General features: G+C 56.8%; 1 protein-coding gene across 13 annotated transcripts in view; it reads right to left on the bottom strand.

Annotated features, from left to right (window-relative positions):
• The window catches only part of CACNA1G (calcium voltage-gated channel subunit alpha1 G), a 152,413-nt gene that overhangs the window by 124,844 nt on the left and 6,807 nt on the right, over positions 1-20,762 (bottom strand). The gene's annotated exons all lie outside the window — the stretch shown is intronic.

The raw sequence follows: 20,762 nt of genomic DNA, 5'->3' as shown, positions 1-20,762 counted from the left end.
CTGCTCAGCCCTTTGCCACGGCCTCTGTCCCCCTCCAGCACCCGCAGCTGGAGGCGAGCGGAGCCCCCCGGGGCACGGGCAGAGCGGGCAGGCTGCAGCGGGGTGCTGGCTCCCACTGCCATTTTCCTATCCTCTATCTATGCAGCAAAGGTCATTCCAGTGTCCTGGGCAATTGTTCTGACAATCTGCAAGAAAGAGATTAAAACCTCCTCGCTCAGAGGATGTGAGTGGCAGAGGAATTAAAAAAAAAAAACAAAAAAACCAAACCAACAAAAAAACCAAGAGGAGCTTTTATTCCAGTTGCTTCAAGGCGTGAAGCCAGCTCCGTGGGGCTCCCGGCATGGTCCCCACAGTGCTGTGGCCGCATCCCTTCCAGTCCAGGGGGTCCCCGCACGGGAGAAGCGGACTTTTCGTTAACAGCTCGGAAACTTTTCCTAGTGGAAGGTTCCCCAAAGAGCCAGGAATTTCAGCCCCGAGCTGTTTACTTTCTGTATTTCTGCAGATTTCACTTGTGGTTCAGAGGAATTCAGGCACAATTAGAGCCGCTGCCACTCACCCACCAGAACCCAGCGCGGCAGCACCAGGACCCGCTGCCCGGCCAGCTGGGGAAACCACCTGCCCTAAAACCTGGGCAGAGACAAAGGGCTCTGCCCCGCACCCCTTCCTCGCACAGAGGTGACGGCCAAGGCCAAGAGCTGCCTGGGAAAGGCTTGAGGGAGACAGGCTCCCACCACCAAGCCAGGAGAGAGGCATCTCCCAAAGCCATCCTGGCAGAGGGAACAAACTCCACTCCCTCCAGACCCTTCCTTGCAAGTGGGAAGATTGGGCTGAGCAAAGGTGCTGTTGAACAACTATCCCCTCCATCCCATCCTCTTCCTCCACCAGAACAGACCCCCATAGCCCTTAGACCCATCAGTTCCAAACGCCTCTGCCTGATTAATTGGCTACAAAGGATAAGTGGGAACAAACTGGAAGAAGGAGGCCGCCAAATCTTGATAGTTAATTAGCCAGTCCTGGGACAAGGCTGCATGCAAAGTGAGAGTGCCCCATGCCAAGGCTCGGCCAGCAGCTCAGCTGCTTTGCTCCCAGCTTCCATGGGGTTTTTCCCTCCTCTGGCAGCTTTCCCTTCCACACTCCCTGGCCCAGGGATGCCTTTGGAGGGGACAGGACAGCTTGTGCTTCCCGCCAGACAGAGGATGCTGCTCTTCTCTACCAAAACCTGTGCTTTCAGCATGTATTTTTAAGGATGGGCCCTAGCGTGAGGGTTGGGATGCAGCAGCCTCTTGGGTTATTGCTTCTGCTGGACCCCTGGTCAGTCTGCAGCCCCTGCCAAACCCAGACCTGCAACAGGGACTCTGCCCTGCAATGCAGCCCAAAATACCTTAGGGGACGGGTCCAGAACCCCTGCGCTGCCCAGACTTTTTACCCGAGCGGGACTGAGCGGAACGGGGCCCCAGGTGGCCTTGGTCCTGTTGCGGGAAGGCTCACGAGCAAATCGATCCTCCAGGCACTGGAAAGGATGGACCTGAACCCAAGCCCTGGAAAAGGCATCGAGCCTGGGGCAGTTTGCATTCCAACAGGGCAGAGTTGGACTGAGCGGTGGGTTTGCAAGAGTACTCGCTCCAGAGAAGAGCGGCTCCGGCCATGCCGGCGTTGCCTGCCCCATCCCGTGGGAATGGGAGAGCAGCAACCGCTACCAAAACCAGCCGAGGAGAGCCAAACAGCCAGCCCGGCATGCACCACCCGGTTCACTCCAACCCCACTGCCCACTCTCCCCTCGCTTCCCACGGGATCTCCTCGGCTGCGGGAACGGCAGCGGTGAGAAACATCGGGGATCGGCTGCAGAAAACAAATTCTGAATTAAAAAAACCCTGCAGCTGCTTGTGGCAGAGCCCTGGTTCTCAGAGCTGCATCTCACCCCGTTGAGGGTCAGCAACCCCCGGAGCGAGCTACGTGTCCAAATCAAAGGCAGGCGCGATCAGAGCGATCCAAATAACACACGCAGACGGGCTATTTGCAAATAAACAGAGCGAGCCAGAGCTCACCAGCGGAAACGGCAGGGGAAGGAATGCTCTCCGGTTTAGGAAGGTTGGGATCTGCTGATGGGCAGTCCAAGGAAGGAATGCAGTGACGTCCATCCAGCTAATAAATTAGCGAGATGAATTATTCAGGATGAATTCTTCACCCGGCTCTCCGTCCTCCTGTGGAGCTGAGCGCGGCCAGGACCCCGGCAGGAGCCAGAAACTCCGGCGAGACGTTTGCTGCCGATGCTTCCAGGAAGGGCTCAGCGCAGCAATGATGGCTTTGGGCAGTTTTCACCCTGGCGATGGAGCGAGCAGAGGAACGACAGAGGCTGGGGACGCCGTGCCGGGAGCTGTGCTGAGTGCCGGGGGCCACACACGTGTTCCCACAACGGGCGAGAGCCCCCCCAGCCCCTGCCCAGCATCACCGAGGGCACGGCTCCTTGGGGTCACTGGTGGTGCAGCGTCACAGCAGGGACTGGTCAGGGTGGGCAGAGCCACCTCGGTGTCCCCCCTCTGAGGCCATACCTGTTGTCCCACTGCCCAGCTCTGCTCCGAGGCACTCTGCACACCCTAAACCCCACCCTTGTCCATTTAGTGGGGAGTCGGGGTCTCACGTACCCCATCACCCTACAGGCTGTCCTCTCCCACTCACCCCCACACCTCTCCCACTGGGACCCCCAGGATTTCTGCCCGTCCAGCCTAACCTGGCCCGTGCCAACCAGCCAGACGTGCCCTTGCGCGGCTGCCACTGCCCCCCCGCAACATCACACCTCAACCTAATGACTTCCTAATTAGCAAAGCCGCAAGGTGTGAAATGACAGGCCGGCACGATGCAACTGGGATGTGATGATGCAGAGCTTAAATGCAGTTAAATGCAAACAGAGGCTGCTGCACCCTGCCCAGGGCACCCACTCACCCCCCAGCTCGTCACTTTTTGGGTTCCCTCAAACCGGAGCTGACCCACACGGGAGCGAGTGACAAAGCCCAAGACTCCACAGCCACATGAGCGGGATGGGATCGCTGTGCTCCACACATGATGAAATGCCCCCTCCTTCCCGAAATGCCACAGTCCCGCACCCAAAATGCACGAGGGGAGCCTCGAGCCCACGCCGAGGGATGGGGGGAGCACACCCGCTGCCAGCACGCCTTCCCGTTCCCCCGCTCCCGGCCCCACGCCAACCCGGCCCCGTCGGATTTCTTTCCCTTTTTAACTAGCTGTCGCTCCCAAGGAGCGGTTTCCTGGGCAGTGACGTGACCCCGCTCCCAGGAGAGGCACGGCCGTCGCTGGGATTCATTCTCAGGGTTATAAAACCCCGCAGCCGTCCCCGGGCTGGGTTTTCCCTCCACGGGGCCATGCTGGGAACGTGGCGGCGGGGGCCGAAGGGCAGGAGCCGACCCCACCAGGATCTAGCATCCCCATGAGCCTTTGGCCCCAGTGGTGATGAAGAGGAAGAAGAGGAAGACGATGATGCCCCATGGCCCCGTCACAGCAGCAAACGGAAAGGCGACTATCGCAGAGGCTGCCCCAGTTCCACGGGTGCTGGCAGGAGGAAGAGGAGGGTCCCAAAGCCATGGCAAAAAGGCAGAGAGGGGATGGTGTGGGGCCCCCAGCAAGGCTGCAAAACCCATGCAAAACCTCTGCCCCGCCATTACTAAACCCCAGAGCGATGCCCTCGGCCAGTCGCCTGTACAGACCATGAGCCCACCCGCCTCCCCCGGTTATTATTAGAAGTCAGGGAGACATGAAAATCCAAACCCAAAGCAGCGGCTCCGTCCTCAGGGACATGCTGGCGCGGCCAGCCCAGGGGATGCACCAGGACCGAGCCAGGACCAGCTCTGCCCTTCATCTTCAAACAACTCAACAACCACAGAGAGCCACCAGCCCCCCGGCAAACCCCGAGCAGGGACCAGGGGAAGGCGACCACAGAGCAGCCCGTGTCGCTGGAGCGGGGTCCGGCCGGGGAGATGCTCGGCAGATGAGAGCGGGGGGCAAGCGGGCACGCTGCCGCGTGGTGCCAAAATCAACACCCGGGTTTACAAGGCCCCAGGGACTGGGGAGGTTGTTACGTTACCAAATCCCCATCCACCCGGGGAAATAGCAGGTGCTGAGGAACAGCGGCTGCCAAGATACAGTATTTATATACGTATATATGTATTTTAAGAATTAAATACAAAAATTGTCTGCGTGAGCAAGAGGAAGGTCATGAGCAGTGGGAGAGAAGCCAGAGAGCTGCCAGTTCCTAATATTCATTTCACATTGTCAGTGGGGGATGATGCTCTCCTCTCCAATTCCCACAATACTGATAGGGAAACTGAGGCAGGACAGACTTTGGGATTTCCTGAGCCCCCTGTGACCCCAAGTCCCTAGGAGCTGCCAGTGCAAAGATAGATCCCTTGAGATACCCGCCCCGAATATTGCTCGCAGGGAGGCATTCTGGTAGGACTGCCCGAGGGATGCAAAACAGACAGAGGGACAAGCCAGCAGAGCCAGCCCCCCGCCCCAAATCTGCTTCCATGGGGCTCCCCCAGCTGAGCTACGGGGACCTTGGGGGGGCCACAGCAGCAGGATGGGGGACACTGAGCCGCCCAACGCCCACCCCAGAGGAGCAGGATCACAGGGCTGGCTCAGCCCAGAGGGACCACCCCAGGGATATCCCCCCCGCTCCCTGCCACCACCCCCAGGCAGCAGCGAGCACCCCGTGGGGCTCAGCACTACCCCTCCGTGCCCCCCCAGGAACCTCACAGAGGCAAAGCGGGACCATCAGCCTCCCGGTCGGGGGTTTCCATCGCACATCTTCCCCTTCCCGGGCGGGAAAAGGGCTCATGGGGCACGTCATCCCTGGGACTGGCATCCAGCAGCAGCTTCCAGCTCCGGCTGCGCCCCCAGGGAGGAAGAGGAGAGCTGGGGCTGGGGAAGAAGGGCGTGCGTGGAGGGAACAGCATGAGAAAGCCAACCCGCTGCCAATTGTGCCAAGTTGTGCAATGCTCGAAATGTCACCACGGGTTCCTCTTTTGTTCCCCCAGCCCTGAGCGGAGAAGCGGGGCCGGACCCCCCCCGCACCACTGGGGTCCCCCACCCTCTCCTCATTTCATTTCTAGCAAAGCCAAAGCCTCTCGGGTTTCCCAGCAGCATGCCCGGCTCAGCCGGCCGGTGCCAACGGTGCATGTTAGCGAGAAAGATCTTGGGCCAAAGGGAATGAGCCCGGCCTTCGGGGTCACCGCAGAAAGAAGCCATCCCCTCCGGCTGCTGCCGAGTGCCGGCACGCTGTGATCCCTCCCTGCCCTCCCTTCCTGGCTCCCTCCTCTCTCCAAGATAAATATTTCAGCTTTTTCCTCCTTCCAGGCAGCAGCGCTCAGCGACTCCGCATATTTTCAGCGGGTGAGCAGCAGCTCGGGCACCCACAGCCGACAACGCCAAAGCAGCAGCAGCCTCGTCCCGCACCCACCCAAGGTAGAGGCGATGCTCGTGACGCCCCGACGCGTCCCCAGCTGCACCGGCGCATGTACAAGGCGCTGCCCTGACCCGTCCCCAACCCCATCACTGACCCAGCATGAAGAAAAAACAAAATTGGGGCAAGCAAGGCAGCGCACAGCGGCCCCAGCCCCGTTATCTGTGCAGCAACCCTCCTTGGAAGGCAAACCCGGGGGAACCGCACGCCAGCTTAATTAGAGGGGAGAGAGGCAAGTAGCTGTAAACCAGAGAGGAGAGGAGCCTCGTTAGAGGTTACGCAACAATTTCTTAATCAACCGAGGCTGCTCCGCAGAACGCGGCCGACGAAGCCGCTCAGGGTTTGGCCAAGCACCCGCTCTTGGCCGCAGCCACCCGGGCTCAGGTTGCAGGCAGGGTGGGTGCAGGCAGCCGCTGCCAGCGCCCGTCCGACAGCAAGCGGGGACGTAATGCGAAGTGACAGTGTTTACTCTCCGCTCGCCACAAACACGCGTGCGTCGGGTCCCCACAGCCCACCCGGCGCCAGCCACCCCGACCCATCGCCGGTGCCCCCTCCACCCGCAGAGGATGCTGAGCCGAAAACCTCTCCAGCGGCAGAGAGACGCCAGGGAAGCGGGGTGCACGGCACGCTGCTCGGCCGCGGCACCGCGCAAGCGATTCCCCGGCAGGGAACCGGCCTCAGTAATTTTAGAAAATGCCAGTTTGCTAAACCACCCGCCACACCTCCAGCGCCAGCCTGCAAGCTCCACGTTCTCCCCAGCTTTTATTTGGGCAGGCGTGGGCCAGCCGGGAGGAGCGAGGAGCGCCCAGCGCTGCCAGCTCACCCAGCCAGCTGCTCCCCCGGCTGTCCCGGCAGCTGGAGTCGTGGGAACACACCAGAAATCGCTAGAAAAGCATGAAAACATAAATCACACTCCCCATCCGCAGCTCAGGATGGGGCTGGAGGCAAAGGGAAGCCGGCGTTTGTGTCGTTTCGAAACTTGCTGGGTTGGTGCTGGGTTCATTCACTGAGTCTCCCCACTAGCTCGAAGGGAAAGGACAGACAGCCAAGGACAGGGGCTGAAACGCCGAGACCGCGGGCACCTCCAAGAGCCGTGCTTGACTCCCGGGGAGCCAGCTGGAGCACAGTTAAACTGGCACTTGAGCCTTGACATCCCTCCAGCACCAGCAGCCTGCCCGTGCTGCCGCACCCGGAGTGCTAGAGCGGGACGCATCCTGCACCCATCCCACTACCCTCGTACCCAACAGTCTTGCAACCTCCAGCATCCTCACCATCACGTTCTGGTCGTGGGGCTCTGCTGATGGCGAGGGAGGAGGAGGAGGAGGAGGAGGAGGAGGAGGAACAACGTCCTACCAACACTCCTGGCCAGCATACGTGCTTTTTTTTTCTACACAAAATAAATTCCACATATTTAACAGTGATGCAGTATTTCAAGCCACACTCGTTAGCACCTGCTGTGAGCATCTCCGACAGCACCGCTCATTCATCCCGTCTGCCCACGCGCCCTTGGCAGCGACAGCAGGAGGGGTGCGGGGGGTCCCCGGGATCTGTGTCGCTCCACAGGGAGCTGGCACGGGGACGCTGGCACCAACCTCCCGTCCCCTGCGCTGCTCCGGCCAGGCAAGGTGAGATGCGATGGGAGGGCACCCGCTTCTCTGCCCTGCCGGGCAGCATAACTCCCTGCAGAGACCCGACACGCTCATCTCCCCCACCGCCCGAGCAGGGCAGGATCAGGCCCTGCGGGAGCTGCCAACGGCATTTTCCCCTTCCCCCTCCTCCAGCCCAGCTGCAGCATGGGGCCGTGGGAGGTGGGAACGAGGCAGCGAAAGGTATCAAACGTGGCACCGAACCCGGCCATAAATAATCTCCCGAGCGCAGCCAGGTTTTGCAGCCTTTCCCCCACCTTCCTCCGGCAAACCTGGGAGCGTCCTGGATTCCTAACCTGGAAACGGAGCGAGACGGTGGAAATAGCAGTGACATTCTCCCCTCTTCTGAGAAGACGGGGATGAAAAGCAGCAGCGTCAGGGCGAGCTGCAGCCTCACCCGGCTCCATGGGCAGCACCGGCCACGGTGCAGGGACGGTGTGACCCACGGGTTCACGAACCGTGGCCCCTCCACCCCTTTCCCTCCCCAGGAAAATTTCATCTCACGATTAAGATACAGGATTGCCAAAAAGATCCTGCCTAGCGTCGCTTTTCCTGTATGCCTGGAGGCAAATCATCTCATCTGCCATATGCATCAGTTCAGCGTATAAAATTCGTAGAATAATAACAACAAGAATTTTTTTTCCTCCTCCCCGTCGTGCTCTCTCGTGTCTGTTGGGAGCGCAGACTCCCCGGGACAGCATCGGCTGCCTGCATGCCGCAGTGCCCAGCACGGCTGCACCCATGGGTGCCACATTTCACAAGCACATGTCGCTGCTCGGGCTGGCTGTCCTTGGAAGATAGTCTAGGCGAAAATAACACAGCTGGCCCTCCCCACCTTCCACCAGGGTATTTAACGCTAACGCGATAATCTCCTCTCCCCACGCACACACACATTTTCTTGGAAGAGCAATAAAGGAGAATAAAAATATGAGTCTGGGAATGCTGGACGTTTACTAAGCCACCACCCTAGCACGGCTTGGATGGCCAAAAGGCGAGCGGAGGGACGCCCGTAGCTCCGGTACATCCCGACAGGGTCCCGAGGGCAAGCACAGCCGCTCAGCCGTACCCCACCTCAGCACCACCAGCGTGCCTCGGCTGGGAAACCCACCCCAGTTTAATCCACTTTAGCCTGAAAAATTGGGTGGTGGAAAGGTAGCGGGGAGGGACCACAGTCTGGGGGGATAAGTGGATTTTCACAGGTTCCTGCAAGGCTGGAGGCAGAAGGAGCTGCCCACCGGTGCTTTTGCCAACCGACCCCCAGCTTCAGCCCACAGCATCCTTCAGGGCTGCCAACACCAAAATCTCTGCCAACACCAAAATCTCTGCCGCGGCAGTGGCTCACCCCAGGCGGGCTCTCAGCAAAAGCATCCTGGGTGCTGCATGCACACAAATCCTCGGTGGGGCTGCATTAGTTCAGTCACGCAGACCCATTGATTCGGGAGCATTAATTGGTCTTCACTGTTCAAATACCAACCTCAATTAGAGCCACTTTTCCTTTTTTTTCTCTCTTTTTTTTCCCTTTTGCTGGATCCTTCCCCTTGACTCTGCTAGTTTAATACGAGAATACCTACACTGGCCTTGGGGAGACTTGGCGTTAACTGTACATTTGTATCTAATTTATAGTCAGGCTCATCGCAGCCTTAATGAGCATGCCTCTAAAGAAGGGGGGGGGGGGGGAAAGGCACCTACTGCAGGGGATGTTTGCTGCCAGGCTTGGAGCCGCTCAGTCATTAAGGGGGATTTGGAGATGGCACTGCCAGTTTCGAGCTCTGGGTTTGCACAAATCCCAAATTCGGATGATGCTTAGCTGGAGTGACAGCACAGCCTTTCTTTCCCTGGGAGTTATCCCATCAATGCCATGCGCATCCCAAAGGAGGAGCGCGGCTCTGTCCCACCGCAGCCCGCCCAGCCTCCAGCCCCCCGCTAGCCGGGAATGCAACGGCCCTTGAAGTTGCTCTAATTCTCATTATTTCCTTCCACTGATTTCCTACCCGTGGCATCCCAAGCCAAAGCCCAGGAGAAAACGGCCGGGATTTCAGATTTAATTAAACCTCGCTGAGCTGGCTGCAGCCCTCCTTCGAGGCCGGCGCTGATGCCATTATCGCTGAGCCTCCCGCACACGGCAGGATGAGCCCGTGCCGATGCCGGGGAGCCGGAGGGGGCAACTCCTGCCCCATGCTGGCTGGCATGGGGGTCCCTACTAAAGTCCATGGCTTGGGGTTAATTCCCTTCCCAGAAGCACCACACGCTTGTCAGGGTAAGAAGCCCAATAACTGGAGATTTTACCCCAATTCCCCCTTTTTTTTTTTTTTTTTTTTTTTACCAGTTTAATGGAGCCCCAGGATCCTCAGCCGGGTGCCAAAACCACATTGGAAACTGAAAGCTGGCTTCATTAGGTTGGAGACAGAGAGGCAGGCTGCGCTTCCCAGCTCTGCCTGGGGTCTAAAATAATCCCAAAGGAAGTTTTTCCCAGGTCCCTGATGCTAAAGGAGAGGAGCAGGGTGCTGCGGGCACCCATGGGAGACTCCTGCCTCTGGCAACAGCTCTGTGCAGGAGAAACCCCAGCAGAGGCAGGAGCACCCAGTGAAGTCACCCAAAATTGCAAGTTAATTCTCTGCCTAGGGACAACCGGTGCTGGGGATGGACAGTGGGGAGGTGGCTGTGACAAGGACCTCCCCAGGCTGAGGTTTTCTCTTTGCTTGGGGTACACCAAGTTGTCTACAGAAGGTTTCCAGGGTGCAAAGCCAGTGGGAAGCAGAGACTCACAAACAAGTCGGGTCCTTTTAATCCTGACATCAAATCAGGTATTTTGCTTTCTTTCACTAGCCACCCTGACCAGCTCCAGCAGAATCTGGAAGAGGAGTACAAGACACCACACACAAAGATAACTAACTCCCCCAATTTGCACCCAAAATTGCCAGCTAGGTAAAGGAGGAGCAGGGGAAGTGTGCCCCATCCCCGGGGAGAGGCAGAGCACTGCTATGCCCCAGGGTCGGTGCCTGGCCGGTCTCGGCACACTGGCTAAAACCAGCCAGCAGAGCCTCGATTTTCCCATGAACTGTTTCCAGTCCTGCTTTAAAAGATGAACTGGAAATGACGGTCTTGAGAGCCACCAGCAGCCCCACTGGCCACAGCGGCTCAGACCAATGGGCATATACTGGTGCATTACCTGGACACCAAATCGCTCCTTCCTTTTGCCATTTATTGTGGAATTCCCCCCCCTCCCCCCCCCCCCCCCCCCCCGCCCTGAACTCTAAAAACCATTAAGTGTCCAACACAAGCAGCAGAGGAGATGCAGCAAAGCACTCTGGACCGATTGCATTGCAAGCTGCCTTTCACGGGGCACGGGTCGAGATGTGCAGTGAGATTTTGGGGCGAGGGGAGGGATTTCCCATCGGGATGGAGCCGGGAAGGAGGGAAGGCAGCTGCCGCTGCCCTAAGAGCCCCAGCACTTCAGTGGGGAGGCGAAAACAGTAACATCACAACAACTGCAGAGGTGGCTCCTTGCTGCCAGCCCCAACGGCCAGAAGAGCTTTGGCACAGATTTCCTGTGGTTTTAAAGCTCATCCCATCACTGCACCAATTTCATGCCTGACCAGGATGGACCCACAACCCCAAACTGGCCGGCAGGAACCACGTCTCTCGTCTCTCGCAGCCCTGCTCTTGGCCAGCGTTTATCTTCCCACAACAGATAAACCATGGGTGAAACTCCAAAAAGCCTCGACCGTTTCAAAGTCCCCCAGTCCCACCTGACAAGCACTTGAGCAAAGTCAGAGCATAAGTCCTCCAGAAATCCGGTGGAACTCAGACACTGCCAAATGTGTTACCTAACCTCGTCTCCCAGTGCCCTGCAGACTGAGCACCAGCCAGGAGGAGAAAAATAAATAAGAAAGAAAAGGTTGGCCTGAAAGTTCACAAAAAAAAAAAAATATTAACCAGCTCAGTTCACAGCCTTTAAAAAAAAACCCAAAGCCATAAACCTTCCCAAAGCAATCACATTTATTTGCAGGAGTGTTTACAGAAACCAGAGATACTCCTGAGTGTCCATGCAATGTGTTTTTTAATGGTAGGTCTGCGATGACAGGGGAAGAAGGGCTAAAATGCATTTGCAAGACACACTTCAACAGCTCCAAATAAATGAATTCCTAAAATTTTCAGCCTATTAGTGAATAAACTCAGGAAACAGTTGCATTTGCGGAAGCGATTCAGCAGACCGCTGCACCCAGCACGTGCACGCAACTTGATGTCCGCGGCATTTTACAAGAGCCGGGGCTGCTCTGAGCTTGCACGGCCTTGCCACGCCGTGGCATAACGCCGGCAGACCCCTCGCACCCGACAGCTACAAATCCTAATTAACCTGTAACAGCTAGGGCTAGCTAATAAGGTGCCGAGCAAGCCACTGCAGGAGGCTGCGGGGAGAGCCAGTGCGTGCCCCGCTGCCTCCCCCTTGCTGGATGCTGCCCATCGAGGAGCGACATTCCCAGCCCTTACACCCCATTTTGGCAGCTTGGAAAACACCAGCTCGGGAGATGGAGGACGAGGTGACCCCAGACATGGCAAGAAAATCCAGCCTGCGAGCGCCTGCAAACCATTTTGACTGTGGCGAGGTAGTTTCCAACCCTCCAGCCCTGAGCACCTCTTATTTTTCCTCCCCCTTCAACAACCCAAAGCCCGTCGGACAATTAATTGAAATCATCTTTCCCCCTCAAGACCTGCTGCCCTTGTGGAAAAAAACCAAGCCAAAACAAAAACCAAAACAAAAACCAACCCTGGGCAGCTTGCACCTTCCCCATCTTCATCAGCCTGGGAACATCCCACTGAGCTGAACCCCCAAATCCCGTTACAAGCCCGATTCCCGCGAAGCCCCTGGGGTCCGGCAGGCCCCGAGCCCCCCCTCCCCGCAGCGGTGGGGTCATTTCAGGATAACCCCCCCCCTTACCACCTCCCAGAGCGGAGATTTAACGCAAGGATGCTAAAAAACTACCCGGCCCGTTTCCATGGGTACGTGAGGCACATGTTGCTATGTGATGTTCGGTCCGTTACCATGGAGACGGCAGGGATGTCACCACGCAGGGCTTATTAGTTGCCATGGCTATTAAAAGGCGCTTGTCCTCTGGGGACCTCCAAGGACCAGGGCCACCAGCTTCCCCTGGGTCTCTCTCTGGGATGCCACCAGCTCCCTGGGAGCCCGGTGGGGGACGCGGCCACGCAGGTCCCCAGCACCACGTAGGTCCCCGAGGCCACGGTGATGGGCGCCTCCGAGCAAAGATAAAGAGGGAGCCCAGCCCCACGTTTTCCCACGGAGAACGGCAGCACACCCCAGGCCACCGCGTGCCCTTACCCATAACTAAGCAGAGCGTCCCAGCAATGGGGATTTACTGGGGGGGTTACAGTTGACAGAGAGAGCCTAACCCCCTAAGGTGAGCACACAGAAGGGCCCCGGTTGCCATCTGCCCATCAAACCTTGGTATACCTCCCAATAGCACAGCACGGAGAATACACCTTTGCCCCGCCTCGGACGTGACTGTACGACCAAAACCACACGTTACCAGGCCAAAAACCACAACAGGACTCAGCCCTTACAGACAAGGCAGCGCCGCAAAAATAAATATAAGAGCATCGTCCACCCCGAGGTCTTGCAGATAGCCCTAACCTGGACTTCCCCACAGGGAACTGAAGCTAAACAAATCAGATCCTGAGGCTGGGATCTACCTGGGATTAGACACCCCACTTTCAGATCCTGAGGCTGGGATCTACCTGGGATTAGACACCCCACTTTCAGATCCTGAGGCTGGGATCTACCTGGGATTAGACACCCCACTTTCAGATCCTGAGGCTGGGATCTACCTGGGATTAGACACCCCACTTTCAGATCCTGAGGCTGGGATCTACCCGGGATTAGACACCCCACTTTCAGATCCTGAGGCTGGGATCTACCTGGGATTAGACACCCCACTTTGCTACAGGCGACAGCTTTTCATTTTCCCCCACGCGTGCTTCGCGCAGCTGCAGCCGTCCCGGCAACGCGAGTCTGATCCTGAACGAGGCGCCGAGCAGAGCAGGCTCCCGTGGGACCATCCCAGACCACAGAGCTGCTCAGTTACTCACTAAGGACCAGCGCAGCAACCACCCAGAGGTTCATTTGCCATCTCCGTGGCCAGATTTTCAGCCCTTCCCTCCTCCTCCTCAGCCACACAGTGCAGTACGGCCCCTGCCTGCTACTTCCAAACCCCATTTCTCCAAGTGCAGAGAGCTCCTTGTCCCTTCTCCAGCCCCTGCAGACACCTGGGCTACCAGCCCCCAGGACCCCGACGCAGGATCCGACCCCCAGCCTCACTCCGCTCCCAGCAGCTCCCAAGCGCAGCTTCACACCTCGGCCCAGCTCACAGCCCTGAACCAGCCACTCTGCCTTCTCTCTAATTGCGTTCCAGGAGGGGAAACAGAGATGCAAGAAAGTCCTGGCTTTTATTTTATTTTATTTTTCCCCCCCTTAGACAGGCCAAGGCCGCCGCTGCAGAGCCCCCGCACTGCCTGGCCAGGACAGCGTCTGAACCCATCTCTATCTGATTGCAAACCACTTCCCTAACAAGCTCAAAGTGGGGTTTTATGAGGCCATATAAACCCCCTATGGAAAATACTTACTTGCTTTATTAAATAAATTAAAGGTATTATTTTCGCATCATTTTGTTAGATTTTCTAGGAAGGATATAATTTTTCATTTAACTCCATTGCACGAAAAAAAACCCACAACTGAAAACCTATAGAAAGGTATATTACCCTGTAGTGGAAAATTAGATTCCTCCTACACAATACTATAGGATGATTAAATATAACATATAGGAATATAACATGTTATTAAATTGTATAGTATCTTTCTAGAAAGACCTACAGTATAGGATTCCAAAAATTACTCCCAAAACCTATTATGTTTCAATCCAGCCCAGCTGGTTTCCTTTCTATTACATGCTGCAAAACTTTTCCTGAAAGGTTAGGGTTTTAATTGCATCTTGAAATGCTGCCGCAGTTGTGCTCCGAGAACGGCTCCAAACTCCTCTGGACACGACAAACCTGAGTGGGAAACCCCCGGCCTTGGGGCAGGATGGATGCAGGGATGAACACGGGGATGGATGCAGGGATGGATGTGACCTCGCTCTCTCCCACAGTCAAAAAATTTTTGACTTTGCCTTTATTGGCAGAGGGGAGAGGGTCTCGGCCGGGACAGAGCTGGTCCTAGCCCCCTGGGTTCATGGGCACAAAGCAATTCTGTATTTCAGTTTAACTGGTCCCATCCCTCTCCCAGCACTCATTACCCCAAATATTGGGGGGGGTTCAAATAGTTATCGGTGCCCCGGCATCGTGGACCCATGCTCTTCCCCCTCTGCAAGAAAAAAAGGGTTAGGGATAAAAGTTGCCTTTAGCTGTTGCCATAGAGACTTTCCGGCTCATCACAGAAACCCCAAATCTTGTCAAAAATGGAAGAATTTAAGATTTTAATCAGCAAGAACGCACAGAAGGCCAGGAGCATCAGTGCACGTCCTTGCCTTAACAGTCTCTGCCTTTAGATGCATTCACCCCCCCATTTAATAGCATCCTAAGAGCCAGCCAGGAGTGGGGATGGAAAGAGAGAGGAACGAAAGCGATGAAAAATCCTGTCCGCTTTCGAGTATTTTCTCTCCCCGCCGAAAGCAGCCTCTTGCCGGCCAGGCTGATTTCTGGACCAACAACCCACCGGCCAAGCTGTTTGTGTTCCCGCTTCCTTCATCCGCTGCCAGAAAAAGAAAATAAAATTCAACAATACGAGCTAGGCAAAATATTTCCCGGAACCGCCGCTATTTCTCCCATAAACTTCACCTCACAGCCAGTGCGGCCAGCAGCAGGGGGAGGAAAAATAAAAAGAAAATCCCAACTTCGAGCACCACGAGATGTTTTTGTGACCATCTCAAAATTGCTTTTTTCTGCCGCATCCTCCACATTTACTCCTGACCCGACTTCCACCACGACCACAAATCAAAACACCGTGGGATAAACTCACTGCTCTGGCATTTTCACTGCTTGGCAGAGCCCCGGCTAAGACAAACACCGCCAGGAGCGCGCTTTGGTGGCTGCCTTTCCCCCACCAGCCCGGGCAGCACGCTGCAGCGTGCCGAGGTGGTCGGAGGATCCTATTTTACCACCATTTAAGACTTGCGGTGAGTTTGGGAGGGGATGGCATCTGTCGGCAGCTTGGGGATGGGGCAGCGGTTTCACCAGGCAGCAGGATGCTGGGGATAACCAAAGCCGCCGCGTTGGGGAAAAGCCTCCGGTGCCAAGGGGTGTTGTGTTTCGTGCCTGAGGATACGAAGTTTGAGGAATACCAAAACAAGAAACTTCAAACAGGAGCGGCGTTGGCCTGGGGAATATTGTTGTATGAGCTCAGCCTCTTCGGAGCGATGGAAAAAAAAAGAAAATCACGCGCTGACCCCGAAGCGACGATGGGAAGAGTGTGTGCGTGGGGCTCGAGCCGAGCCGTGTGCCACCAGCATCCACCCAAGGCACCCAGAGGGGAGCTGGGGGGGGGGGGGACGCGAGCACCCACGGCAGCACCCTGCACAGGAGGGGGTGCTCCCCCGCACACCCCAGCACCCCGAACTGCTCCACAGCCCCGAAGCCAGGGAAGGCGCCAGGCGCGGGGGCTCGGGCAGGTGACCCCACAAGCCCCCTGGCAAGAGGCGAGCTTGCCGCCGGCTCGCAGCCCGGGCAGGCTGAGGTGTCTCTCCAAAACCTTCCGCCACCACCAAGTGCCAATCTGCTCGGCTTCTCAGCCAGCCCCTCGTGTTTAACTGCTGCTGCACACCCAGATGCCCACCAGGATGAAGGTTTATTTGCTTTCTGCTGACCCCATCCCTCCCAGCGCTGGGGGACGCAGGATGCACCCGCACCACCATCAGCTCCTCCAGAAACCCAGAACTGGAGTCAGGAGCCGGCAGGCAAGGAAAGTGCCGGAGGGAAAGGGTGCGGATGGGGAGTTACAGGCTAAAAGAGCCACTCCAGCACCGGCTCATCCTTGGAAACAAGATGTCTTTGGCTTGAAGGTCACCGGGAGAGGAGTTTTGTGACTCTTTTCTGCGCCTTTGCTTTCCTTCCATTGCAAAAGCACATCTCACCACCGTGCTGCCATGCCCTGGGCACTGCTCAGCCCACGGTGGGTCCGTGTGTACGTACACACGCACTGTGTGCAACCCTACAAACTGCCCTGGAGTCCCCCGGAGGTCTCGAGGCCGCTGCCAGGCTCAGGGCAAGGGCTCTGCTCAGGGACCCTTGCTCTTCCCGCTCCCCCTTTGCTCTGGACTAAAGCAGCCAGGCACCCACGGGTGCAGCCAAGCACCTTGCGTGGCCTTCAGATATAGGGTTGAGGCAGAGGGTACCATCGCCTGTGCCCAGGTAAAGGCTATGGACCACTCCAAATAGGATTCACCAAACGCAGGGAAAGGCCCCCAGCCCTCCCCTGCGCAGCCCCATCCCCCTTGAGCAGCTCCCTCGCCTGCTTTCTCTCTTGCTGTGCCTGTGTGTGGGTGTATTTGGAAACGAGATCTTTCCAGCTGAACTGCAAAATGAAATGCAGAGATCACAACTCCTCGAATAGCTTCATCGCGCACACGCACTCCCCCCCCCCCCCAACCTCCATCCTGCCCCCGATGCAAAACCCAGGCAATAGTAAAAAAAAAAAAAAAAAAAAAAAAAAAAAAAAAAAAAAAAGAGGTGGAAAAATCAAGGTATTCAGCAAATGAAAGGAGGGGATCTGGGGGAGGGGAGGAGGAGGCACAGCAAAGCGCTTTCTGTGCATCCTTTTATCCCCCAATTCACCACCAGATTTGCAGCTTGACCGCTGCTTGCCCAACCCTCTGCGCTCCCAGAGCGGAGACAACCCAGTTTCATGGGGCTACGAGAAAAGAGAAAACAAAACCCAGCAAAAGCCAAGCCCAAAACCCAGCTGCGAGGTTTGAACATCCACTGCTGGAGGAGCCAGAGCCCATTTACTGAGACGAAGGAAGAAGCGTCTCCACCCTCGCTGCGGGTACCCCACGCTGGCCTTGGGCTCCTCCGCTGTTTTCCAGCCTGGTAAAAGACAGGATTCCCCCGTGCTGCTGCCACAAGCGGTTTCTGAAGAAGAAGGGGCTTCCATTTGCCCATGGCAGGGGAAATCGCTCCCACGGGAGCTGCGCTTCGGTGGCCGGGGCCCAGAGGGGAAAGGCAGAGCTTGGGGAACGGGCTGCCAGAGGGGACAGGACGTGCTCCATCCTAAGGGATGGGCCGGCAGGGTAAAATAGAAGCATCCTAACAAATACCCTCACCGTAGCAACGCCTAACCCAGACAAGGGGATGCACCAGTGCCTGGAGCAATGGGCGAGGGGCAGGGGAGGACCAGGGGTGGGGGCTCGGAGCATCGCTTGCCTGGCCCAAGACTCCTCGGCTAACGCGGGCTGTGCCAGAGAACGGGGTCAACGCACGCTGCCATAAGGAGAGTCACGTAGGCAGCGAGTTATCTCTACACGAAACAGAGCCCAAGAGGTGGGAAGGAAACGTCTACCTTAGCTTGAGGAAGGACAGACTGCCACGGCTCAGCCACCCAGGGATGCCCCAAGCGCTTGCTCCAGCCTCACGAGAAAGGGGACGACGACAGGTCAGCCTAGCCTATGCCGTCACCAAACCACGAGTTTCCCAAGCTGCTGACCCCGTGGGCACCCACATTCACACGGGTACAACGGGCCCGGGACACAGAGAAGCCCACCTGCCCCGGCACGAGGCACGTCGAGCTGCAAAATTCCCCACGCCTGCCCCGCGGCCGGCATTGCTGGGGTGTCCGGGATTGGCACCACTTCCATTGGGTCATCCAGACTGGAGCATCCACGCAGCATCGAGGGCTGAAAAGAGAAGATATCGCTCCTCTCCCCAGGCTCACAGATACCCCAACCCCTTGGCCAGGGCTATCGATGCTGCGCTGAGACTCCCCAGCTTACCTCACCAAGCCATCCTCAACCCCCAAACAACTGCCTAAGGGGGACAAAATCCCAGGCACAGGGGAAAAAGGAAGCGGACAAGAATACGAGGCTCCAGCTGCAATCCATCCGAACTCCAGAGCCGAGGAGCTTCACCCGCGGCTCTCCCCCGAGTCGAATCGGGCTCCGCGCCCTCCAGCGCTGAGCCGGCTGGGGGATTACAAACAATAAAGTGATTTATGCGAGGCAGAGGCCTTCAAGATTTATGCTGTACGCTCGCAGTAAAGTGCAAACACATTCCCCTCCGCACGTGGCTGGGTCCTTTGTCAGAGGAATTTGGATTTTTGACCCCAGAAGTCAGGATGAGTCTCTGAAGGAGCATCAGAGACAGACCTGCACTGCGACCCCGAGCAGATTGTGGTCTCAGGGGTAGATCCCAAGACATATTTATGGTCCTCCAAAGCAAGATAAGTCAATAACCACATACAGTAGCAGTTACAAGTCAGATATTAATTTAATTCCTCTCCTCCCTGTCTGCCCAAATAAGCATTAATTCAATGGAGCATCAGGGCCCCGTTATCTATCATTCTTACTGGGGTTTCCGTTTTCTTCCGTTAAGGTAGAATCGCTACAGCCAGGCTATCTAGACACGATGGTTCCTGAATTAAAGATACTCTGCATCCAACGCAGGCATGGGCACCACCAGCCCCGACCCAGGTTTCATGCTATTAGCAGCTAACGCCGACGCGGAGGAGGCTGGTTAAAGTGCAGCCCATCAAATGCACTTGAAAGCCTTATTCAAGCCGCAGCAGAAGGAACATTTTATTCCTACGGACCCCGGGGCTGAGCGGGAGCCGAGACGTTTGCTCCCTCCCGCAGGATCCGGCCAACCCAGCCCCGGGGGCTGTGCACCCCACCAAGGCAGCGCTCCCCGCCACCCCCCCCAGAGCCGGGTGCCTCCCAAGTCTCGTCTCAACCCAGAGCTAAAAATGAACCTTATTCATGATTAACATCTATATTTGCATAGCGTGGCTGGCAGCTTAACACCAAATAAATGTTTTGGCAGAGGGAGTCACAGGCATGGGGGCGAGCCCTGCCCTCCAGAAGGGAGCTTCAGCCTTGCCATGGGTTAACGAGCACTTTCTAATTGAATTAACAAATCATTAACAAGTCCTGTCCGCCATCTGGGCAGAGGAGGGCTCTGCCTTGGGCTGCTCTCGCCACCAGCGTCTCGGGGAGCAGGCAGAGGCAGTCAATAACGCCGTAGGAGGAGGGAGTGCTAAACCTGACCTGATTAAGTTATGAATCACAGGAAATCCTGAAGGCATAAACCCCCTCGGGGCGGTCGGGCTGCCAAGGTGGGTGAATCCCCGTGAATCCCCTCACCCGCTCCGCTGCCGCCGGCTGCGGGTTTGCCTTCAGCCTCAGGGTTAGGAAGCATCTCGAGGTTGGTTCGGGGGATGCACTGGGGGAAATCTCTTGGAAGAGACCCAAATTAGAGATAAATGTAAGGATGCTTTGCATCAGGAACCCTGTAAGTGTGGGGCTAGCATCTGGATTACAGTAAATAAATCCCCTTTTCTTTATAAGCTCGTCTGTGCCAAGCTCCCAGCTCTCACCCATCACCTGCTTTAGCATTTTCTTCCCATTTTCCCCCCCTCCTGCCCTCGCCCCTGGGCTTCGCATCCCAGCAGAGGGAGAGAGAAAGCCGGGAGGACACGAGTGACAAAAAAACCCAAACCACCAAATGACAGCCAGTCCCTTCCGCCTAGGAAACACGTTAAAAATCCCAGCCAAAACCACGTTTCAGGCACAGGAGCCAAACCAATAGACAATTTCCATCCACTTGTGACTAACCGGTGAACTTCTGAGGGTTGAGTCACGGGCACGTCCCGGTCCCACACACGTGTGCATGGCCCCGGCTTGGGGCTCACAGCGGGACCTGCCCGGCCGTGCTGCACCTCGAGCACGCGATTCTGTTCCTGGCACCCCGACAGCCCGTTTCCCGTAAGGCAGTAACCAGCGCCATGGCAGTCATCACGGAGATCGAGCCTGAAAGTTTCTCTCGGCAAGTATTCAGGCTGAAAAATGTGCTTTTTCCATCTGCTCAAAGCCTCTTTGCTGGGGCTTTGGTAGGAAGCAGATGTGAGAGTATCCCAAAGCACGATCGGTCGTTACTCACTCCGTTATATAAAACCATGAGAATTTCCTCCTTTTTTTTTTTTTATTTTTTTTATTTTTTTATTTTATTTCTTAGCACCAGGCCAGATTCCTGGGTGAGAGGCCAAGGCTGGCAAAAGCCAAAGCCAAACAAACCCAGGTTGGGGGAAACCTCCGCGTGCATCACCAACCAAAGGGAATATTTCACATCTAGGTCGCTCAGCGGAGAGCCAAGGCGCCGGGGAAGGGAAAGCCACGATCTGGCCTCATAACAAACCCAGAAACACTTAGGCCTCCTAATTAACTAGGAAATTCAACCCCCTCCAAACCACAGCGAAGCTTCAAAGCCCTCCCCAACCTGACTCCGGATGCTCCTTCCCCGGTTCCCCACGGACGGCCCCGCTCCCCCGGACCCTCCTCCCCATCCGCGGCAGCCAGCAAAGCTGCCGGGGGCAAAGGCTCCCCGGGGCTCCTCTTCCAAGGGAAAAGGATTTCATGATCCAAATG

This window comes from Accipiter gentilis, chromosome 10, assembly GCF_929443795.1.
Source record: "Accipiter gentilis chromosome 10, bAccGen1.1, whole genome shotgun sequence".
NCBI classification, from domain to species: domain Eukaryota; kingdom Metazoa; phylum Chordata; class Aves; order Accipitriformes; family Accipitridae; genus Astur; species Astur gentilis.
This window is presented reverse-complemented; position numbering and strand designations above follow the sequence as displayed.